The following is a 25,707-nucleotide window of genomic DNA, read 5'->3' as shown; positions in this document are numbered from 1 at the left end:
AGTATTTTACCATTTAAATGACTTAATCGCGCTCTATTTTGTCTAAATCGATATTTTGTCGGAGTGTCTTTTTTGCTGCAGCTATACAGATGATACTTAAAATGTTGTTAGGGGCACGTACAGTGGGGCAAATAAGTATTTAGTCAAGCACCAATTGTGCAAGTTCTCCTACTTGAAAAGATTAGAGAGGCCTGTAATTGTCAACATGGGCAAACCTCAACCATGAGAGACAGAATGTGGAAAAAAAAACTGAAAATCAAATTGTTTGAGTTTTAAAGAATTTATTTCCAAATTAGAGTGGAAAATAAGTATTTGGTCACCTACAAACAAGCAAGATTTCTGGCTCTCAAAGAGGTCTAACTTCTTCTAACGAGGTCTAACTCGTTACCTGTATTAATGGCACCTGTTTTAACTCATTATGGGTATAAAAGACACCTGTCCACAACCTCAGTCAGTCACACTCCAAACTCCACTATGGCCAAGACCAAAGAGCTGTCGAAGGACACCAGGGACAAAATTGTAGACCTGCACCAGGCTAGGAAGACTGAATCTGCAATAGGTAAAATGCTTGGTGTAAAGAAATCAACTGTGGGAGCAATTATTAGAAAATGGAAGACATACAAGACCACTGATAAACTCCCTCGATCTGGGGCGCCATGCAAGATCTCACCCCGTAGCGTCAAAATGATAACAAGAACAGTGAGCAAAAATCCCAGAACCACACGGGGAGACCTAGTGAATGACCTACAGAGAGCTGGGACCACAGTAACAAAGGCTACTGTCAGTAACACAATGCGCCGGTAGGAACTCAAATCCTGCACTGCCAGACGTGTCCCCCTGCTGAAGAAAGTACACGTCCAGGCCCGTCTGCGGTTCACTAGAAAGCATTTAGATGATCCATAAGAGCACTGGGAGAATGTGTTATGGTCAGATGAAACTAAAATAGAACTTTTTTGGAAGAAACACAGGTTCTCGTGTTTGGAGGAGAAAGAATACTGAATTGCATCCGAAGAACACCATACCCACTGTGAAGCATGGGGGTGGAAACATCATGCTTTGGGGCTGTTTTTCTGCAAAGGGACCAGGACGACTGATCTGTGTAAAGGAAAGAATGAATGGGGCCATGTATCGAGAGATTTTGAGTGAAAATCTTCCATCAGTAAGGGCATTGAGGATGAGACGTGGCTGAGTCTTTCAGCATGACAGTGATCCCAAACACACAGCCAGGGCAACAAAGGAGTGGCTTCGTAAGAAGCATTTCAAGGTCCTGGGTGGCCTAGCCAGTCTCCAGATCTCAACCCCATAGAAAATCTGTGAGGGAGTTGAAAGTCCGTGTTGCCCATCGACAGCCCCAAAACATCACTGCTCTAGAGGAGATCTGCATGGAGGAATGGGCCAAAATACCAGCAACAGTGTGTGAAAAGCTTCTGAAGAGTTACAGAAAACATTTGACCTCCGCTATTGTCAACAGAGGATACATAACAAAGTATTGAGATGAACTTTTGGTATTGACCAAATACTTATTTTTCACCATGATTTGCAAATAAATTCTTTAAAAATCAAACAATGTGACTTTGTTTTTTGTTTTTTTCCACATTCTGTCTCTCATGGTTGAGGTTTACCCATGTTGACAATTACAGACCTCTCTAATATTTTCAAGTGGAATAACTTGCACAATTAGTGGCTGACTAAATGCTTATTTGCCCCACTGTAAGTGAATAAATAAATACTTAAAAAAAAAATAAAACAAATTGAGGCAAAAGCCCCGAGTTGAGAAAAAAGAATGATGAAAAATTGGTAAATAGTTACATCTCATGTTGGATTAAATTATTCATGTTCCAAGTCATTGGTTTGTGAAAAACAAACTATTTGTTCGCTTTGATCCAATGTTTGTTGTTCAATTGCTCTAACAACAGATAACCTCTTGAATCCACTTCTTTGAAGTTGAAATAAAAATTTGCAACACTTAAGCATTCAGCCTTTTGAAAAACTCTTGTCAAACTTTAAAGATGGGGAAAAATGTTCCAAAGGTGAACAGGCCTGTAATGTTTTTTAAAAAATGTAACAAGGATAACCTTAAATGTCTTCTGGTCTGCACTTAATGAAAAAGTTAGCGGATGTCCCATTTAGCCTGCTTTGTACAATGAACTGTGTTCCACTTCCACACAAAACACACAATCACAAACACAAGTGCACATCAGCATGACTGACAGGTGTCAAATTGAAGCCAAGCATAGAGAAGACAGGCCATTGCAACTTGAGAAAATGACAAGCTTACTGTAATGGAGAAAAGAGTGACTGTGAGCAACCTTGTCAATCAACACTAGTGATGACGTCTCTATGTTGATTTCAGTATCTGTTTGGCTATTTTTGTTTTAGCTTGTTCATATATATGTGTACCTACGACACATGGATACGTGTTTTGCCCAAACACACACACAACAATACTTATTTAAAAAATATTTTATGAAGTACCATAAGTATTTTAATCAAGGCAACACTTACAAACTTTTCAACCTTCATTAAACCCAGCCCGCCTCCACATTTGGTCCGGCCCCCTGAACAATACCAGAGAGTATTTTGATTGATTTATTTTTTTTCCCCAATAGTGTTATTTATTTCCTGGACTTTTCTGTGAAGAACTCAGAGAGGGTTATTTGGTTATTATCTATTTAATTAATAGTGGTTTTATTATTATTGTATTATATTATATTTAGGGCTGTCAAAATTATCGCGTTAACGCCTACGTTGTAATGTATGATCCTTGGACAAGATTTGTCCGTAAGTATGGTTGTTGTAAAGAATGTACATATTGTGTTAGTAAGCGAAATTTTATATTTTTTGCATGAGACGCTTTTTGTTTATGTTTAGTGAACCTGTATAGCGTGCTAAGCTAACGTTGTTGCTAATGCAATGCTTGTGTACTTTTTTGTAGTTTTACGACAGTCTAAAGAGGACAATGGTTTGAGGCCATTTTATTAATAAATCAGATGAAAAAGGAAGAAGTCTGATTATTAAGGTGTCGTTCACTAGCTGTCTAGCTTTGGAAAAAGTAGATGCTTCGGAGTGAGGACAGCATAGACAGATTTAAATGACTGTAGAGTGAAATGCCCACTACAGTCCTTATGTACCGTATGTTGAATGTATATATCCATCTTGTGTCTTATCTTTCCATTCCAACAATTTATTTTACAGAATATATATAAAATTTACAGAAAAATATGGCATATTTTATAGATGGTTTGAATTGCGATTAATTACGATTGATTAATTTTAAAGTTGTAATTAACTCCATTAAAAATTTTAATCGTTTGACAGCCCTAATTATATTATATTTAAAGATGTCCCAATTGATCGGCATGATAGCCATCCACAAGCTTCTGGCAAGCTTCTGGTTGAATCTTTGACCACTCCTCTTGACAGAATTGGTGCAGTTCAGTTAAATTTGATGGCTTTCTGACATGTACTTGTTTCTTCAGCATTGTTCACAAGTTCTCAATGGGGTTTAAGTCAGGACTTTGGGGACCTTAATTCTAGCCTGATTTAGCCATTCCATTACCACTTTTGATGTGTGTTTGGGGTCATTGTCCTGTTGGAACACCCAACTGCGCCCAATACCCAATCTTCGGGCTGATGACGTTAGGTTATCTTGAAGAATTTGAAGGTAATCCTCCTTCTTCATTATCCCATTTACTCTCTGTAAAGCACCAGTTCCATTGGCAGCGAAACAGCCCCACAGCATAATACTATCACCACCATGCTTGACGGTAGGCATGGTGTACTTGGGGTTAAAGGCCTCACCTTTTCTCCTCCAAACATATTGCTGGGCATTGTGGCCAAACAGCTCAATTTTTGTTTCGTCTGACCACAGAACTTTCCTCCAGAAGGTCTTATTTTTGTCCATGTGATCAGCAGCAAACTTCAGTCGAGCCTTAAGGTGCCGCTTTTGGAGCAAGGGCTTCCTTTTGCACGGCAGCCTCTCAGTCCATGGAGATGCAAAACACGCTTGACTGTGGACACTGACACCTGTGTTCCAGCAGCTTCTAATTCTTGGCAGATCTGCTTCTTGGTGATTCTCGGTTGAATCTTCACCCTCCTGACCAATTTTCTCTCAGCAGCAGGCGATAGCTTGCGTTTTCTTCCTGATCGTGGCAGTGACAAAACAGTGCCATGCACTTTACACTTACAAACAATTGTTTGCACTGTTGCTCTTGGGACCTGCAGCTGCTTTGAAATGGCTCCAAGTGACTTTCCTGACTTGTTCAAGTCAATGATTGTTCAAGTCAATAATCACTCACAAGAAATTGCTAATTCGTGTTGCTGTATGTATATTTTTGACACAGCAGATTTGATCACTTTTTCTGTTAACCCATAATAGAGTCATAAAAGAACCAAACTTCATGAATGTTTTTTGTGACAAAGAAGTATCTGTTCCAATCATTCTATCGGAGAAAAATCAGAGTTGTAGAAATAACTGGAAACTCAAGAGAGCCATGACATTATGTTCTTCACAAGTGTATGTAAACTTTTGACCACAACTGTATATATTTTTTAATTAAATCGTTTTCTATTTGTATTTAACGTTACAGACAAAATGTCTTACACACATCCAGAGTCTTTAGTTTTGGCTTTAAGTAGGGCTATCAAATTTATTGCGTTAACGGCGGTAATCAATTTTTTTTTTAAATTAATCACGTTAACGCAATTAACGCATGCGCTGCACGACCTACTTACGCATTGTCGCCTTCAACCTATAATGGCGCCTTTTTACCTATTTATAGAGCTAAAAGGCAGCGTAAAATGAGTAGAGTAATTTTGGCAGTCTTTGAAGCCTTTTTTTAATTGGCTAAAGCCTTACAATCCCTCTCTCAACAATTAGAAATATCGTGGGAAGCAATGTGGGGAAGCAAGGTAATATATGATCTTTTTCTTAACACCCTATGTTATTCCCCAACGCAGAGAAGATTCAATTGGTGCCACTACGCACAGTCATGGTTGCACTTCCCATCATGCATTTGGGCAGAACAGTTAAATGGCTACAGTATCACTTACTGAAGCTCAACAAATACACTAGATGGCAATATTTAGTCACAATATACAAAGTCACATTTATTCTTTAAGAATTACAAGTCTTTCCATCCGTGGATTCCTCTCACAGAAAGAATGTTGATAACGTAAATGCCATCTTGAGGATTTATTGTCATAATAAACAAATACAGTACTTATGTACTGTATGTTGAATGTATATATTCGTCCGAGTTTTATTCATTTTTTTCTTAATGCATTGCCAAAATGTATATGATCAGGAAAAATTATCGGGAATGATTGGAATTGAATCGGGAGCAAAAAAAAACGCAATCGGATCGGGAAATATCGGGATCGGCAGATACTCAAACTAAAACGATCGAGATCGGATCGAGAGCAAAAAAACATGATCGGAACAACCCTAATTATATTATATTATTTACTTTTGTTCCGTGAAGAATCCAGAAAGGGTTATTTGATTGTGGCTTTCTGAAAAACAATACATTTTTACATTTAGGCACTCCTGCAATCGTCACACTTTTTGTGTTACAAACTGACCCCGGCCCCTCATCAGAGAAGGGAAAAGTAATGTGGCCCTCACAGGAAAAGGTTTGGGGACCCCCTGCCCTAGGGTGTCTGTAACCCTAACTACTAAGTATCTTCGAGGAGGGTGGGAGGAACCCTGCCACACAAAAAAACTACAAATGTGTTGTCTGCTTTACGGCATAAATTACTTCCCCTATGGCTGTCAACCCAGGAGGAAGCCTCTTCCAAAGACGGTACACAAGAAAGCCTGCAAACAGTTTGCTGAAGACATGTCAACAAAGCACATGGATTACTGGAACCATGTCCTATGGTCTGATGAGACAGGCGGGCTTTCTTGTGTATCGTTTCAGAAGAGGCTTCCTCCTGGGGTGACAGCCATGCACGCCAATTTGATGTACAGTGTGGTGTATGGCCTGAGCACTAACAGGCTGGCCCCCCCACCTCTTCAATCTCTGCAGCAATGCTGACAGCACTCCTGTAACGAGTCACATAACATTTTAGAGGGAAAATGACAAGCAGTACTCAATTTGGACATTTAGGGATGTACGTAGTTTCTAATGGGTGTACTCACTTTTGTTGCCAGGGGTTTAGATATTAATGGCTTTATTTTGAATAATTTTGAGGGGAAAATAAATTCACTCTATTATATAAGCTGCACACAGACTACTTTTCATTGTGTCAAAGTATCAGTTTGTCAGTGTTGTCCCATGAAAAAATATACTTAAATATCTGCAGAAATGCGAGGGGTGTACTCACTTTTGTGATACACTGTACAGTCAAAACAAATCTTGAAGAACTAAGCATTTCCTTTTTTATCTGTAGACTGGGAATGCTCATTCTGAAAAGAGTGTTGACTACAAATTTTCACTTTGAGTGCAATGGACTAAGAGTATAAATTATACAACTTGATGCTAAGAACCATTATTAAAAGAAAATATGCACACAATTTGCAGGCATGTGCCACAATAATACACAGACTACATATCAAAACTATACAATTTGTCAATTTTTAATGTTGCTTAAGATTGCAAGGCACTGCATTAACCTGGCTGGTGAGTGTCAGATTACTTATAAAAAAATTCTAATGTCATCATCTGAATTTTAAAGAGGTCTATTATAATTATTGCTATGCCAAAGTAAAGTTTGTCATGTGCCATCTCCATTTATCTTTTCCTTGTTCCTGCGTATACTTCATCATCATTTCCAGGTTACAACAGGACTTTTTCAAGGTCGTCACAATGCCAATTGTTTCCTTCTCACACTTGGATGGCTAAGCAGAGTTGACAAGCTGCCTCCCGGTTGGAGAGAAAAGGACTTTTAGTGGCTCGCTGTATCAAGCTCCCTGGTGCATTGACATGATGTGCATCCTCACCCCCTTTGTTGGTCATTCACTTCTGTCAATAACATACTGTGTGTGTGTGATAGAACATATCTTAAATGTTCAATCATAAAGGATACACTACTGCTGTAATCATATAATAATATGCTATTACGAAACCAACACAACTAAGTTCATTGTTACTCCCAGTTTAAGATTACTATAACGCTGAAACACAACTCAAGTTATTTAAACCAGTGTTTTTCAACCGGTGTCAGGTGTACCCTGAGAAATTATCCAATATTGCTTTTTTTTTTTTTTTTTTTTTTAAAACGTCGTCGGACAGAGTTGCAGTAGGAAGGAAGACGTAGGTAGACGGTTTTTGTTGTGTGCAGATGAGCGAGATATTGCTTGTGTCGCGTTCATCAACTGCTCAGACTTCAACCCATCAGGCACCTTGCTGTCCGTGACAATGTGGACCCCAGCACGAATATTGTTCATCATTTGATTAGACTCGTCAAGTGTCAATATACATGGAAGTGTCCTTTCCATTTTATCCACGTGACGACCGTCAATCCTCCCCCTGTGTTTAATTCATTGTCAAGGACAGCAAGGTGGATGATACCTACAGTAGAAATCAGAGCAGTTCTTGAACGCGACACGAGCAGCTATCCAGCATCGCCATGGCGCCAAGCAAGCTTAAACATCATCTCCAAATGAAACACTCATCGCTTCAAAACAAGTCGATGGACTATTTTGTTCGCCTTCGTTAAAAAAAAACAACAACTGAGAAACAGGCAGCTTTTTTGGAGAAAAACAACAAGGGTAAATGGGGAAGTCCTCAAATCAAGTTACCTTGTTGCTGAACTTGTTGCTAAATCCCAAAAAAGTCCCACACTGTGGTAGAGACAATATTATTACTGCCTGCAAAGCCATTGTCAGCGAGATGCCGACAAGAGTATGATTGCACTACTAATTTATTTTGGGCTATTATTAACAACAACAAAAATCACAAACAGACCACAAGATTTGTGGAAAAACGGAAAGAATAACACCTCATATGTCATATTCAACCAGATCATAGAAATTTCAGGACTACCGTTGATTCAAAAAAAACAAAAGGCTCAAGCACGATATAAAGGTATCTGAAGCATAAGAGGGAAATTAACAGGATTACAAAAGATTGGAAAACATATTGCCTAGTGGGGAACCAGCATACAGTGGAACCTCTACATACGAAGTTAATTTGTTCCAGGACCTTGATTGTAAGTCCAAATGGTTGTATGTCGAGCAGGATTTTCCCATAAGAATACATTATAATTCCATTAATTCGTTCCACAGCCCGAAAACCAACATTAAATCCTTAATAAATACTGCTGGTACTTTTACAAATGGCAATTACACATAGCAAAACAAATATATTATTAATAAAAAAATCAGAATATTAGTATAATAATTGTAACGAGGCCTGCAAGCAGGACTGAATGGGCCCTCGCAGTTTGACACAACTCGGACGGCACGCAGGTCAGGGTTGTGGCAGATTGTCCCCCTCTCGTAGTCTCATGAGAACCTAACTTGCTCGAAACTCGCCTCAATTCAAGGGGGCGCCACTGAGCCATTTTGTTAGGGTATTTCGTAATGCCGCAAGATTATCGAAATTCACGTATGTACGTGCAAAATTTGGTCAGTTTTCGTATGAACCATAAATCGATAAAAAATTCACATTCGATCCAAAATACCCGATTTCCTGTTAGATTTGGAATATGGGTGCAAGAGACTTTTTGGAGCAGTTTTGCATAAGGTATCGACTTACCAAATTTCATTGCTCTACGTTGAAAAAAACCTAATAGGAGAGGCCTTTTTTAAAACTCCTTTCTGTCGCCACTAGTTGGCGCTGTAGGGTTGATGCAAATGTCTCCAACAGGACCCTTTAGGGTATGACTCTCAACAAGCACGGACGTTTGGCGCAGATATGTTGTATATCTGCCAAGTTATGACTGTTCAAAAATTTTTACAAGACAAAATCCTGACTGTCATTTTCACTTTCCTGTTGGACCCTTCTGCTTCAACCAAACCTCAATATTTTTCATCAGGCACCTGAACACATTTCTTAAGGCTCCCCTAATGAAGGTTTGAGGTCAATAGATTTTTTTCCCTTGGAGGAGGAGCCTGTCTCGTAAAAAAAGGCACTTCCTGTTCCCACTAGGGGGCGCTAGGCCTAACGGGTAGTATTTCAATGCAGTCGTGTTCAGGCCTCATACACATGCCAGATATGAAAACGATTGAACCTTGTATCAAGGAGTTATTAGTCATTTACTGAATTTGTCATTTTGCCCAAAAAAATGGCCGACTTTGGCACCCCGCCCAGGTCAGACCCATGGATGAAAACGCACCATTTTGAAATCTTCAGATCTCATATGTCTCCTGAACAGTCTCACCAATTTTGAAGACGATCCAACGAATTCCCTCGGTGAAAAGGTCTCAATGTGCACCCTGTAAATCGATAAAAATTTCACATTCGATCCAAAATAACCGATTTCCTGTTGGGTTTGGAATATGGGTGGGTGCCAATGCCTTTTTGGGGCAGTTTTGGACAAGGTATAGACTCCCCAAATTTCATCGCTCTAAGCTGGCAAACCCTAATGTTATAGGCCAATTTTAAAATTTCAAGGGGCGCCACTGAGCCATTTTGTTGCATTTTTTTTTTTTGCAACGTTGTAAAATTATCGAAATTTAAATTTTGCCGCACGTATGACCAAATTTTGCTGAGTTTTAAGCATGCTCAAGCCTCCAAATTGGCAGTTTTCATTTGCCGAGAAAAAATAAATAAATAAACAAATAATAATTATCCTTTGCAGAACAATAGGGCTTTCGCACGCTTAGTGCTCGGGCCCTAATAACATTAATAATAATAACAATTCCTGTAATAATGTAACAAATCGGACAATTCCTGAAATAATGTAACGAATCGGGTTGTAATGTGGCGGACGTTTTTTTCTGTACCTGAACACACCGCACGGCTGACGTGACAGAGAGAGGGAGCGGTTGAGACTTACTTTCAATTTCAATGTTTTCCTGAGAACACAGTCAACTGCGGCGGAGAGTTGGCGTTTTGTGTTCGATAAGTTCTGAAACAAATGATAAAAACCTGACGAAGCTGGTAATTTCTTTGGCGAGGTTACCACAATAATAATTGACACCTTAACTTATAAAGACTGGCGAACGATGGTCTGGGTAGGACCATGGAGATGTATTGTTGAGCCAGTTCACAGATGCGCACCCCACGCTCATATTTTTCTCTAATTTGCATCATCATTTCAATGGTAAGCATCACCTTTTTCCTTGTTTCACCACCTGTACCAACCCTTTTTGAAACCTGTGTTGATTTCTCTCACAAGAAAATCCGCCGTGCGTTCGTCTGCAGTGCCGTTATGTCACATTTCAAGCATGTCGTCGGATGTAGAAACAAATGGCGAGTCAAATTTTACGTCGGATGTCGAAAAGATCCTGTGTCTAAGCGATTGTATGTCGAGGTACCACTGTATAGAAAAATAAGGATCTGATTTTGCTCCAAATTTGGATGATTAAATGTTTGCATATGCTAAAATCACTCTTAACGTAAAAAAAAAAGGGTGAATCATTACATAATCAAGGTAAATAATCACATGTGAACCTTGTGGATAGGAAGCCGTAGGCTTTTTGGTTGCTAAAGTTAGCTGCAATTTATCCACTGGTGCCTGCTCGCTATAGTTAGGAGGAAATTTATCTAGCAGCCATGGCGACTTGTCAATGCAGGACAGGAAATACACTCCCTTAGTTAGCCTTTAACGATGCCAACGGTGGATCCCTGATTAGAAAATGAATTATTTATACAAATACCTCTCAAACATTCACCCTGAAAACCAAAGAATTGAGAACGGCTCATGAAAAGGTACAAGTGAAATGGTCACTAAACCACAATAATAGGACAAGAGGTCTGTAGCTGCCCCCTTCGTGGAGTGTGTAGGTTGGTCTTTGTGTCATCAAACTTAATGGGCAGATCAATAAGTTATCAAAGAGTCATCATGCTGCCAGTTTGATAACGACTAGTAAAGGGAAGAGACTATTCACAGAACTCCAATGATTGAACTCTTTTGCGTTATCTACTAATGCCATGTCTACATGCAGCAGGGTATCTCACAAAGAAGAATTTTTCCTATGGTTTGGCCTAACATCTGCATGCAGATTGCACATTTTGCCCATTAAAACAAGGATTTTTAAAAACCCTGACCAAAATGAAGATTTGCAAATTCTGCGTTTGATGCGTCATCATGTGTACATTAATAACTGGAGGTTTGCGTTTTTTTTTTTTAACAGCCGAAACGTGTGACAAAAATATGTTCAAACAGTGACTGCGCTTACCCTCACGGAGGATTTGGAATCTTACAACATCACATAGACATCGCAAATGTATTAAAGACATATATAATGCAGATATAAGGGTTGGACAAAATAATGGAAACACCAAACATTTTGGCACCATTATCATTGAAGATAATTGTTAAAGAATGGCATAAGAAACATTCTAATGAAGTTGAGCGTCTCGTACGGCTGGCACAATCCCCAGACCTTAACACTATTGAGCATTTATGGTCAGTTTTAGAGATTCAATTAAGATGTCGATTTCCACCGCCATCATCTCTAAAAGAGCTATAGCGTACTCTAACTGAAGAATGGCTTAAAATTTCCTTGGAAACAATTACGTGTTGTATGAATCAATACCTCGGAGAATTGAGGCTGTAAAGGAGAACCTACACCATATCAAACTAGTTTTTTTCCAGAAGTATAATAAAAAAATTTAAAAAAAAACTTTGATGTAAATATGTATATTTTAATAAATGGTTTTTAAGCACTTAAAATGTAATAACTATGATAAGTTTTAAACATGTTACTGTCCCGCCAAATTATTTTTAAACAACTATAAAAATGCTTGTCTTTATTAAATGCGTCATTGAGTGAGTCCACTCAAATCCGCTCAAGCCGCTCACTTACACACAATGAGTTGCCACAACTATTTAACAAGTTAAACGATGATTGACGCATGCAGCGCTTTGAAGCTTCAACTTCCAAGATCTGCATCAATGTCGAACTTCAATCATCGATAACTTTAATAAGCACTTCCAGTGCACTGCCTGACCAACAAAGAGCAGCAGGATGGAGAATGAGGCTACGTGATCAACTCGGGACGGCTCATCTGTATTTATTTATTTATTTTTTTAATTGGGAAAAAAAAAAATCCGCAATGGAGTGAGTGCGTGAAGTTTGAAGCGCGAAGTAGCGAGGGATCACTGCATTTGGTTTATGAACAGTATATGGAGAAAATGTATTTCTTCTTAAATATTAATTCAAACTAAGTATTCAATTATTCTAGAGATGTCCCGATCCATTATTTGGATCGGATCGGACGCCTATATGGGCAAAAAAATGCGCATCGGTATCGGATCGGCCAACACGGAAAAATTCCGATCCAGACTTCCGATCCAGTTTTTTTTTTTTTTTTTAAAGTCCGGTTTGGGTTTTCCAGCACACCGATTTATATAATCCATTCCAGTTTTGCTTCGGTTTCCCTAAAATCCGATCCGCATTTTACGGCACACCTTCAACACACCACATTTACACTACCATCTCCCAATTTACCAAGAGACCATCTGTAAGAATGTCAGCTGTGTGGGATCATTTCACCTTAAAGGACAACAAAGACGAAGAGGCAGAGTGCAACATATGCCACAAAGTCAAGCGTGGTGGTAAAGCTGTAAGAAGTTTTAATACAACCAACCTAATCAAGCATTTAGCGAAATACCACCACAAAAAAATAAAAGAAGTACGTTAAGAAAACCGAAGACAAAAAGAAAGGTCCTACGCAACTAACACTGGCAGAAACTTTTGCTATGCGTGACAAACTGGCACTCGACAGTCCCAAAGCCCAGGGAATAACAAGAGTCATTGCCGAAGAATTCATTCTGGATGACGAGCCATTATCTCTCGTGAGTAAAGACGCACCATCCAACACTTAGAACCACGGTACAACATGCCCAGCCGTCATTACATCCTTGAGCGATTCGGCCGTGGAAGATTCGAGAACGATTCACAAACATCCAAATTCCAATTATTGAAATATGTCAAGTAAAGCGGAACTAATACACAGCGCGGTCTTTGGGATGCAATGCGGTCCGTTTCTCATTGCGTCCCGAAGACCGCGCTGTGTATTAGTTCCGTAAACATCATGCTTGTCATAGACCCGGGTAATGCCAATGCTCAACTCACGGCTCACCTGACTGCTGCTGACAGCCGCTACAAACTACATCAACATCGTTTTACTGTAGATAATAGATATCATTTGTATATAGAACTAGATGCAAAATGACAGACTCCACGGCGTTAGCAACACTGACGTATTGAAAACTAGTTGCGTTAGTAAACAGCCGCCATCTTAAAGCAGGAGACTTCCCTAGTAGGCGGTTGTGAACCTTCCAAGCGAACCTAATTAACTTTTTATCTAAAATACTTCTAAATCGGCAAAGTCATGACTTGAATCTGTCTTCAAAACAATTTTAAAACTTTCACATGTCGAAAGTAGACAGAAGGGAAATGATGGAATAACGGGAGCAATTTAACAACTTTAACAGTCTATTCGCAAAATTAAATGAATTGAATGTAGTTTAAAGCTAAGCTAGCTTGGGGGGTTTGTGGGATTTTCCACTGAGGTTGTTTGTGTGTTTTGCTTTTTAAAGACATTTTACAATATTATTTGCACGTTTTACTGACTGACTATGCCATTTCTGTTTGTTATTAATAATGTTTTGTGTTTGTCACTGAATAAACCGGTCAGTTTCTTGTTACCAACCATTGTGTTATTCAAACTCACCTAATTCAGCTGGCTAGTTGTTGTCAAGAGTACTAAAACCTTTTTCAACATGAGTCTGACAACTAAGTAAGGAGGCTAAATAACTTTAAACTTTAACACTTGCTCAGATAGGCCAGTATCGGTATCGGCCAGTATCTGTATCGGATCAGAAGTGCAAAACAATATTGGTATCGGATCGGAAGTGCAAAAACCTGGATCGGGACATTCCTAAATTATTCAATTAATTTCCATAATGATCAGTTGCAAAAATATTTGATTGTGACAGCCCAGTCAACTAACGTCTTCATTTATTAGTCAGCACAAACCAATTCCAGCTACTGATCATTCATTCATTAATTCTCCCTGCCACTTATTTTCATGAAACTACCAATCTGGCTGGTCAGTAAACCTATTATGCTGTTTTTGGGACACGGAAAGAGCCTGGAGCACCCGGAGAACATGCAAAATCCACACAGGAAGACAAGATCCCTGGATTGAACCTTTGATCTCAGAACTCTCAGGTGTCAGCCGCTATCGCTGTTGCTGGTCATGAAACTACGTTTATGAACTCCGAAACGAAACTTTACTATTTCTCCAGTCAGGCTGATTTTTGAATGTTTAAAAAAAATGATTTTACAGAAAACAGTAAGTACTACTGCTAAAACCAGTATCGGTACTTGATAAGACCAAGAGTTGTGCTTCGAGGGTGTTTTGTGCACTAAAAGCAGACATCTGTAATACAGACAGCATTACTGCTTTTTTCCCCATCTAATGGCCTAACATTATAGCTCAGTCATCACAATGTCAACAACCTCTTAAAAATTTGTGCGTGTGTGTGTTTTGCTGACGGCGGCCAGGATGACAGAGAGAATGAATGCGGTTGTCGTCGTCGTCGCAGTGATTGTTTTGTTGCTGCGTCAGTAGTTGGAAGACTGCAGTGGAATAGCTCACTCGGTGCGTTACTATGAGCTCCTCATCCTTTTATCACGGAGTTGAATCCTAATTGGATAGAAGACTTCTTTCTGCTCTTGGAGACTCAAAATCGTATTACAGGTCTCTCTCTCACCGACTCACAGTACTCGGCCGTGGAGAAGAAAAAAGATCCGTTTCTCCTTTCAATTATACTTCAAACTCAAATTCACCTTTTTGTTCTCATATGTATTTTCAAAGTGAATGTTCTTCTACCCATGGTGCTGAAACCAAGTTATAGTAATATGCTTTTTGCTCTTATTTGACCTTCAAGACATCTATCTCATTCAAAATACCTAGCCATTAAATTTTAATACAGCTTATCCTTTTCAGGGTCAGGTAAAGCTGGAGCCGTCCCGCTGGTCCCAGCTGACTTTGCAAAAGGTAGACTGGTTGCCAAGTCAATCACAGAGCAGAGAGATATGCAAGCTACTCACTAAACTGAACTACCGCTGCTTGCACTGAAGCGAAAAGACTAAGCTACCAAAATTACAGTGACACCTTATCTGAAATTTTCAGTATTTTTAGCCATTTCGAGTTGCTATAGTTATTTTGAGATGTGATTTTTTTCCCCCCAACAATTTTAAAACTGTCTTCTGAGATCTGTAGTGCAACTATATGGGTATAGAAACCGCCACGTTGAATGCAAACTAGCATTCCGTTAATACCCACGTCAGTTGACAATAATGAAGGGAGTCGGCAATACTCTCTCACTCGCTTTTTTTGAACATGCGACAATCCAATAAACATAAAAATGTTATTACAGTGGGGCAAATAAGTATTTAGTCAAATACCATTTGTGCAAGTTGTCCTACTTGAAACGATTACAGAAGCCTGTAATTGTCAACATGGGTAAACCTCAACCATGAGAGACAGAATGTCGAAGAAGAAAAAAAAACAGACAATCACATTGTTTGATTTTTAAAGAATGTATTTCCAAATTAGAGTGGAAATAAGTATTTGGTCACCTACAAACAAGCGATATTTCTAGCTGTCAAAGAGGTGTAACTTCTTCTAACGAGGTCTAACGAGGCTCCACTCGTTACCTGTATTAATGGCACCTGTTTTAACTTATTATCGGTATAAAAGACACCCGTCCACAATCTCAGTCAGTCACACTCCAAACTCCACGATGGCCAAGACCAAAGAGCTGTCGAAGGACACCAGAGACAAAATTGTAGACCTGCACCAGGCTGGGAAAACCGAATCTGCAATGGGTAAAACGCTTGCCTGGCACTTCTTAACGAGTAACGTCACTCTTGTGCGCCGAAAGTCGTGTCTACAACAACACAGATGGCGCACGGGAGAGTCGAGAATATGTTCCAATCCGCGGTAAAACCAGTTTTAAATTACGAAAAACACATCGAAACAAGTCATTGACAACAGTCAACATGGCTCACGCGAGCCAGGTTGAATAAACTTCTCCATTCTCCGCTCACGCTAATTACTTGTTGCTTTAACAACGTCACGTCTGCCCGTCGCTGATTGGTCCACTCCGTTGTCTGTTTGCTGTGGCTTGCTCCGCCCTCGGAATTTGATCCGCCGGACGGTCGCCAGACTCAATCGCTGGAACAGCGGTGAGTCTGGTATACCAGGCTAGTAAAACGCTTGGTGTGAAGAAATCAACTGTGGGAGCAATTATAAGAAAATGGAAGGCATACAAGACCACTGATAATCTCCCTCGATCTGGGGCTCCATGCAAGATCTCACCCCGTGGCGTCAAAATGATAACAAGAACGGTGAGCAAAAATCCTAGAACCACACAGGGGGACCTAGTGAATGACCTACAGAGAGCTGGGACCAAAGTAACAAAGGCTACTATCAGTAACACAATGCGCCGCCAGGGACTCAAATCCTGGAATGCCAGACGTGTCCCGCTGATGAAGAAAGTACATGTCCAGGCCCGTCTTCGGTTCGCTAGAGAGCTTTTGGATGATCCAGAAGAGGACTGGGGGAATGTGTTGCGGTCAGATGAAACCAAAATAGAACTTTTTGGTAGAAACACAGGTTCTCGTGTTTGGAGGAGAAAGAATACTGAATTGCATCCGAAGAACACCATACCCACTGTGAAGCATGGGGGTGGAAACATCATGCTTTGGGGCTGTTTTTCTGCAAAGGGACCTGGACAACTGATCTGTGTACAGGAAAGAATGAATGGGGCCATGTATCGAGAGATTTTGAGTAAAAATCTCCTTCCATCAGCAAGGGCATTGAAGATGAGACGTGGCTGGGTCTTTCAGCATGACAATGATCCCAAACACACAGCCAGGACAACAAAGGAGTGGCTTTGTAAGAAGCATTTCAAGGTCCTGGAGTGGCCTAGCCAGTCTCCAGATCTCAACCCCATAGAAAATCTGTGGAGGGAGTTGAAAGTCCGTGTTGCCCAACGACAGCCCCAAAACATCATTGCTCTAGAGGAGATCTGCATGGAGGAATGGGCCAAAATACCAGCAACAGTGTGTGAAAAGCTTGTGAAGAGTTATAGAAAACGTTTGGCCTCCGTTATTGCCAACAAAGGGTACATAGCAAAGTATTGAGATGAAGTTTTGGTATTGACCAAATAGTTATTTTCCACCATGATTTGCAAATAAATTCTTTAACAATCAAACAATGTGATTTTCTGTTTTTTCCCCCACATTATGTCTCTCATGGTTGAGGTTTACCCATGTTGACAATTACATGCCTCTCGAATATTTTCAAGTGGGAGAACTTGCACAATTACTGGTTGACTAAATACTTATTTGCCCCACCGTGTGTATGCCAAGAGTTCAATAATCCTTCCAGTTGGCCAAGCGGATTTTTATTTCATGCATTTTTTTGACCGTCTTGTGACGGGACAAAGCAATCACATCTCAACACATGCTTTCCCAACATGCTTACAGTGCCTTGCAAAAGTATTCGGCCCCCTTGAACCTTGCAACCTTTCGCCACATTTCAGGCTTCAAACATAAAGATATAAAATTTTAATTTTTAGTCAAGAATCAACAACAAGTGGGACACAATCGTGAAGTGGAGCAAAATTAATTGGATAATTTAAACTTTTTTAACAAATAAAAAACTGAAAAGTGGGGCGTGCAATATTATTCGGCCCCCTTGCGTTAATACTTTGTAGCGCCACCTTTTGCTCCAATTACAGCTGCAAGTCGCTTGGGGTATGTTTCTATCAGTTTTGCACATCGAGAGACTGACATTCTTGCCCATTCTTTCTTGCAAAACAGCTCGAGCTCAGTGAGGTTGGATGGAGAGTGTTTGTGAACAGCAGTCTTCAGCTCTTTCCACAGATTCTCGATTGGATTCAGGTCTGGACTTTGACTTGGCCATTCTAACACCTGGATACGTTTATTTTTTAACCATTCCATTGTAGATTTGGCTTTATGTTTTGGATCATTGTCCTGTTGGAAGATAAATCTCCGTCCCAGTCTCAGGTCTTGTGCAGATACCAACAGGTTTTCTTCCAGAATGTTCCTGTATTTGGCTGCATCCATCTTCCCGTCAATTTTAACCATCTTCCCTGTCCCTGCTGAAGAAAAGCAGGCCCAAACCATGATGCTGCCACCACCATGTTTGACAGTGGGGATGGTGTGTTCAGGGTGATGAGCTGTGTTGCTTTTACGCCAAACATATCGTTTTGCATTGTGGCCCAAAAGTTCAATTTTGGTTTCATCTGACCAGAGCACCTTCTTCCACATGTTTGGTGTGTCTCCCAGGTGGCTTGTGGCAAACTTTAAACGAGCCTTTTTATGGATATCTTTGTGAAATGGCTTTCTTCTTGCCACTCTTCCATAAAGGCCAGATTTGTGCAGTGTACGACTGATTGTTGTCCTATGGACAGACTCTCCCACCTCAGCTGTAGATCTCTGCAGTTCATCCAGAGTGATCATGGGCCTCTTGGCTGCATCTCTGATCAGTTTTCTCCTTGTTTGAGAAGAAAGTTTGGAAGGATGGCCGGGTCTTGGTAGATTTGCAGTGGTCTGATGCTCCTTCCATTTCAATATGATGGCTTGCACAGTGCTCCTTGAGATGTTTAAAGCTTGGGAAATCTTTTTGTATCCAAATCCGGCTTTAAACCTCTCCACAACAGTATCTCGGACCTGCCTGGTGTGTTCCTTGGTTTTCATAATGCTCTCTGCACTTTAAGCAGAACCCTGAGACTATCACAGAGCAGGTGCATTTATACGGAGACTTGATTACACACAGGTGGATTCTATTTATCATCATCGGTCATTTAGGACAACATTGGATCATTCAGAGATCCTCACTGAACTTCTGGAGTGAGTTTGCTGCACTGAAAGTAAAGGGGCCGAATAATATTGCACGCCCCACTTTTCAGTTTTTTATTTGTTAAAAAAGTTTAAATTATCCAATAAATGTTCCACTTCACGATTATGTCCCACTTGTTGTTGATTCTTGACAAAAAAATTAAATTTCATATCTTTATGTTTGAAGCCTGAAATGTGGCGAAAGGTTGCATGATTCAAGGGGGCCGAATACTTTTGCAAGGCACTGTATCCCTTTTTCCACACTTTTATTTCCTCCTCACATCCTTCTCTCTTTTCTCCTCCATTCACAGCACTCCATCCCCAAATACAAGCTGCTACTAATAGCAGGTTATTTTTAGTCACTTTTGAGGTGTGTGTGTTGGGGGAGGGGGGCTTTTATGTGGGTGTGTATACAAGATGATGGATGGAGGGTGAGGTTTTCACACCTTTCTGGTGCAGGGGGGACGGATGAGGAAAGGTTGGGTGGCAGGTGAGAAGAAGGACATGCACACAAGGAGAGGTTGTGGTAAGGGCGGGAAATAATGTGCCCTCAAATTCCCCTTTGGTGCGATTAACTGAAAAAGCAAAAGCAGCAGTAGATCAACAGGGAGCAACAGGCAGCCTTTGATTGAATCCCTTTTTAAGGTTAAAACAAAGTCTACAGTATTTAGACGGTGGCAGCGTTTTCTTATATTTTCTGCTCACATTCAGACACATGCGGTTTACCACTGATCAGATTTTTGTTCACAATGCAGATGAAAACGCAAAACAAAAGACTTCTGTAATTTTCGGACTATAAGCCGCTACTTTTTGTCTTCATTTTGAATCCTGCGGCTCATAGTCCAGTGCAGCTTATTTGTTGATTTATTTGCGATAATTAGGTAACACTTTATTTGAAAGTGGCGTCATAAGACTGTCATAAGACAGTTTTGATTATGACATGATACTGTCATGAGCATTAATGAATGGTTATGACAGATGTCATTAAGTGTCATCTGGCAAATGTCCAGCTCGGATCTTCTGCATCCGTTCAAAAGTGAGATAATTTGCCGGATGACACGAAATGACATCTGTTATAAGCCTTCATTAACGCCAATGACAACGTCATGTCATAATTAAGACTGTCTTATGGCAGTCTTATGACGCTGCGGTTAAATAAAGTGTTACCGGTTAATATCTTTTGGTGTAAATATCCCATAATACAGTGAGAACAGTTGCGGCCTAGAGTCCGGTGCGGCTTATGTATGACAAATGCCGTTCTCGTGTCAAATTTGGTGAGTGGCTACGGTAAATATTATAGCATATTGCAAAGAAATATAGAGCATATATAGGAAGTCCCTGGGTTACGAACGAGTTCCGTTCCTACACTGGCGACGTAAACCGAATTTCCGCTTAAGTCAGAATCAAACCTTTATAACAATAACTATGCAAAAAGTCCAAAAGTATTGTATTTTGTTTAATGATGGAAGACACACTGCCCTCTGGTGGCAGTGTTGGGTGTGGCTGGACTGTCGCCTTGGCTTCTAAGACTGAGTAGGAGACTCGTCTGACATGGATATAGGACAGCTGCCCTCTTGGTTAGCCCACGTAAGGCTGTAAGTTTTTTCAGCTAAAATATGTTTGTGTATTTATCTATTTATTAGGGACAATGCACATTAATGAGCATCTAAGAGATGTAAATATGCCAGATTGTAGCAAAAATAATGTTAATTTACATCCGCAATCCCAGGCAGGTAAGCATTTGTAATTAAGTTTAGAACTACAGTTCTACAGTGTGAGCGATTTGCTATAAAAATTGTAAATATGTTAGCATTCATAGCATTTAAGCTAGTGGACTTTTGCATGGCAAATTAGGCTAATTTAATCTACTAAATTTACCATTTTGATCAGACGAGATGGACATTTGAACACCAATTTTGTTGTGTCAGGTCCTTTATTGTTAAAATGTGTGTCATTTTGGAACAAAAGTGTACATATCTGTCCTACAACTTTACAAATTGTCAAAAATGAAGTAAAAAGCTTCAAAAACCACAAATGCCTTTTTTGCTGTCAAGCTGAACAACTTCACGTTTTAGTGAGGACAGAGCATGTTAAGTTAATAAAGTTAAAAATAACATACTGTGTGGTACAATAACGTACTGTTTACGCAGCCTAAAAAAAAAACCACTGGAGACAATGGCGAACAAGACTCCGGCGCCGTCAAGTCGAAATCTTGTAAGTCGAGTCAGTCATAACCCAGGGACTACCTGTATCCACATATTTTGAGAATGAGGACGGATTTCATGTCAAAACATCCTTTTGGACGAAAAAAATAAAATGTGGGCCTCCTCTTGAATCAGTTATCATATCAAGTTAGACACATTATGTACTGTTTTGCTATTTTTTTCTATCTTTTCCGACTTCTCTAGCGGTTGTCCCCCCCCAAAACGTAACAAGTAATTTGATTTTCCACTAACATTCAGGCAGCATGAGCAGAAGCTGTTTCTCAAACTGTTTCTCTTGGTCACCAGTGCAGCTGGCGTTTGGTACTTAAGTTAACGATGATTTACAGGTTTGTTGCTTTGATCTGGCATGGTGACTTGGACTCGGTTGCAAAAATATGCAATCAGGACATCCCTAGTATTCATATTAATACTGTTTCATCCAGGCTAAGGGGGTTTATCTGTGAATGATGAAGATTGATGTATATAAAAGGGATTCAGGAAGCTATTGCCGCACAAATGCTGCTTTTATGAAGAAAAACAAAAGTTTATATTAAAAATACAAAACAAAACAATCGCACATCCTGCGACGGGAGTATTGTGCATGCGCACATAGTGATGGCGAAGTTCAAACGATATATTGTGCAGGCCTCGTTGATGAAAAATTGATTAATTTTAGGGCTGTCAAACGATTAAAATTTTTAATCAGGTTAATCACAGCTTAAAAATTAATTAATCACAATTAATCGTAATTAATCGCAATTCATCTCTAAAATATGCCATATTTTTTTCTGTAAATTATTGTTGGAATGGAAAGATAAGACCGATATATATATTCAACATACTGTACATAAGTACTGTATTTGTTTATTATAACAATAAATCCACAAGACAGCATTGACATTAACATTCTTTCAGTGAAAGGGATCCACGGATAGAAAGAAATTCTTAAAAGATAAATGTGAGTACAAGTTATAGTAATTTTGATAGTTTGTATATTGTGACTAAATATTGCCATCTAGTGTATTTGTTGAGCTAAACTTAATGTTTGAATAGAGTATTATTTTGCATAGCTATTTTGATTGGGAATGCCAGATCTCTTTGCATTGAGCGCTTTTCTTTTTGTGAACATAATTTTATTTTTGAGAGATAGGAATATTATTTTTGTTGTGCTTTCACTAAATGATACTGTAGCGACTTAAATATTCTTAACTGCCCAAATGCATGATGGAAATTTGAGCAACATTGAGTCACAGTGGTTGTTGCAAATGGTATATCTTCTCTCCGTAGAGTACAATACATGGTGTCAAGAAAAAGATCATCTCCAGTTATTCTTCCCCATGTCGCTTGCCACAATAGTTATAACAGTTGCCGAAGAGATGCCACCGCTTATTCCATTAAATAGCGCAGCTCCAATAAATGCCTGCGTTACCAATAGCCCTTCTTGGTAATTGGCGGTGCTGTGGACCGGCGATTCATGTTGGCTCGTCGTCGTCGGTTGGCTCGGCTCGTCCGATTTCCTCCTGAGGAAGTCGGCAGCGTACATATAAACACCGAGAGGCGTTGGATGGCATTTTGTGGATACTTTTATTAACAAAACAAAAGCATGTGGGGGATGCAGCACTTGAGCCTGCGCTAACTGCACACTTTCTCTACTCTCTCGCTCCCTCTCTCGCTCGACCACTTTCTTCCTCACTGCTGAATCTGACAATGCCGGTCACATTGAAAATAACAGCGGCCCCCTTGGCGGGTTCCGGTAACACTTGCGTCCACTCCATTTGCTTGTCTCTGCCCTTAGCTCTCAATATACTTCAAACGGCGCCATTGTAGTCTGTTTGCGGCAATGCTTGAGTGGGTCGTTCCGCGCATGCGTTAATTGCGTTAAATTTTTAACGTGATTAATTTTAAAAAATTCATTACCGCCCGTTAACGCGTTAATTTTGACAGCCCTAATTAATTTTAATTATTTATTCATAAATTAATTCTTTAATGATGCTGCCTGTACACTGCATGTAGACAGTAGGCAGATTGCATTTTCTGTTAAATATGAGTGTACACCTTTAAAACAGAAGACGAGAGCAACAGAACAGAGCTGGTGTCCAATAGATACTGAAGGAAAAGAGTCGATTTATCCTTGTTACAGGTTGTTTTATTCTTATAACGACAAGTAGATGATGACACAGAATTCGGGAATAAAAAACACACTTACACTTTAAGACAGACAAACAAAAAAGACAAGACATTACTGGTACCAGGAGACAAAGCAAAGTCTCCGTGCATAGCCTTTTTCCTCCCTTCTCACTGGGGAGGGTCTCTTGCTTGGAATGTACAAACCCCCCACCCTGATCAAATTACATACACTGGTAAGAAGACAAAAGAGGCCTGTGTGAATATGTTAGAAAAGTGGCATTTTTCACGTGTGATAATTTTGAATAAATGGAAACATATTTCTACAATACCCAGTACAGTATCTCTGTGGTAGCTGACAGCGACTTAAAATTGTAAAGTTTTTGTGTCCGTTGGATTGTTGTACGCTCAATGACGCGAACAGTTTTGTTATCTGGTGAGAGCATTAAGGGAATGATGGATTGTATGCAATGTGGGTGTTTCCATACACCGCCGATTTCATTCAATGTCTCACGTTGATCTCGCGCAAAATATCGTTAATACCTCAAGCACTTCTCAGCGGCTCGCCACAGTAGATCACATTCGGTGGCGATGTATTGACGCATCATCGACGCATGATGCACGGCCAACGCAAGCATAGGTATAATTCAAGAGTAAGAAAAAGTGTGCAGGAGAGATAAAAATGCAGCTTATGGAGACAATAGGATGAGATCAAGATAAAAATACACAGGAGTAATATTTACAATGGAGCAAATCACTGATTATTATTTAATTGGCAGCCCATGCAAAACAAAAGCATACTGTACTACCTTAAATATAGCTCGTCACTTTAGAAGTTTACAGCACAGGGTTTGACATTGAACTCCAGCAGAGTTTATTTATAGCCCTCTTGATTTTTTTTATGGCTCGTGTGAACATGCAAGTCAGGAGGTGCTAACAAGAAACACAAGTTAGTAATGAGCGCTGCTGAAATGACTTCGAATCTTCACATGACTTGTGTCAAAATGAAAACATCCCTAAAAATTAAGTGATGTCGCATTTGACCTTGTGGCTTTTTTCTTCTTCTTTTTTTAAAAAATAAATGTTGCTTGTCTTTTTTACTGTCACTCTTTTTAGATGCATGCAGTTATATGTTAAACGTTGGCAATACAGTTTGACAATTCAGTTCCCCCAGGAATCAGTGGCAGAAAAAGTGTTGATTCCACAGAGAACAATCCTGAATTCTGTGGATTCATTGCATTTCCCCTTTCTGATGACAAAAAAAACAACAACAAATATTACCAGTTTCAAGCAAATTAATGCAAATTCATTACTGTCACTCTTTTTAGATGCATGCAGTTATATGTTAAATGTTGGCAATACAGTTTGGCAATTTAATTGCCCCAAGAATCGGTGGCAAAAAAGTGTTGATTCCACAGCGAACAATCCTGAATTCTGTGGATTCATTGCATTTCCCCTTTCTGACGAAAAAAAACAACAACAAAAAACCCCTAAAATTACCAGCTTCAAGAAAATTAATGCAATAATTATGTAAGAATTATTCTATTAAATTATTTGCAATACCTAAACACTGCAAGAAATTATCGTTATGAATTATTAATCGGTATTGTCCCTGTCAAACAGATTTCCATGACTTACAAAAAAGCAAAACAATGGTTTTGAGGCAGAAGTCATAAAAAAAAAAAATTAAAAAATGAAAACAACTGATTGAAACGATTATGACATTCAATTCTGCTCACAAAAAATTCGACTAGTTTTTTACATTAAGGTTAAAAACAAATCAGAGTTTTGTGACAAACATACTGGTACTTGAGAAACGCAAATGATCGCAGGTAACTAAGATCTCATCTTTGCCAATTGGTATATTCGCTTTCGAGCATGTGACGCCCATCGTGAGCACGTAAATGGGAAATACTGAGTGAACAGAGCGGGTTTTTACACTATGTGCACAGAATTTGGTGGACATGTGGTTTCGTTACGTCTCGAAGGCACAGCTGGGGTTAATCTTAAACTTGTTGTGATGTGCAGTATCGATTCTGACGTCACAGCTTTGCGAAGTTGAGAAGAACAAGTGATCCAACAAAATACATTAAAATGAAAGAAAATTAGGAAACAAGATTTGCCTTTAATTTTGTTTAAAACCAGTCAACCCCCCCGACCCCCCCAATCTCTCAAATCATTTTATGCTGCACAGTTTTGGAAAGCTCATCAAAAGCGCAATCAGGACAGCTGAAAAGCTCACTTTTCAATTTTTGGATCAATTACAGTGGTATTAAAAAGGATCTGAACCTTTTGGAATTTCTTACATTTCTGCATAAAACCACCATCAAATGTGATCTGATCTTTGTCAAAATCACACAGATGAAAAAAACTGACATT

General features: G+C 39.5%; 1 protein-coding gene across 4 annotated transcripts in view; it reads right to left on the bottom strand.

Moving 5' to 3' along the window:
- Positions 1-25,707, bottom strand: part of LOC130922947 (Kv channel-interacting protein 2) — a 311,907-nt gene that overhangs the window by 116,862 nt on the left and 169,338 nt on the right. The window lies entirely within an intron of this gene.

The sequence above is a fragment of the Corythoichthys intestinalis genome, chromosome 10 (genome assembly GCF_030265065.1).
Source record: "Corythoichthys intestinalis isolate RoL2023-P3 chromosome 10, ASM3026506v1, whole genome shotgun sequence".
NCBI lineage: Eukaryota > Metazoa > Chordata > Actinopteri > Syngnathiformes > Syngnathidae > Corythoichthys > Corythoichthys intestinalis.
This window is presented reverse-complemented; position numbering and strand designations above follow the sequence as displayed.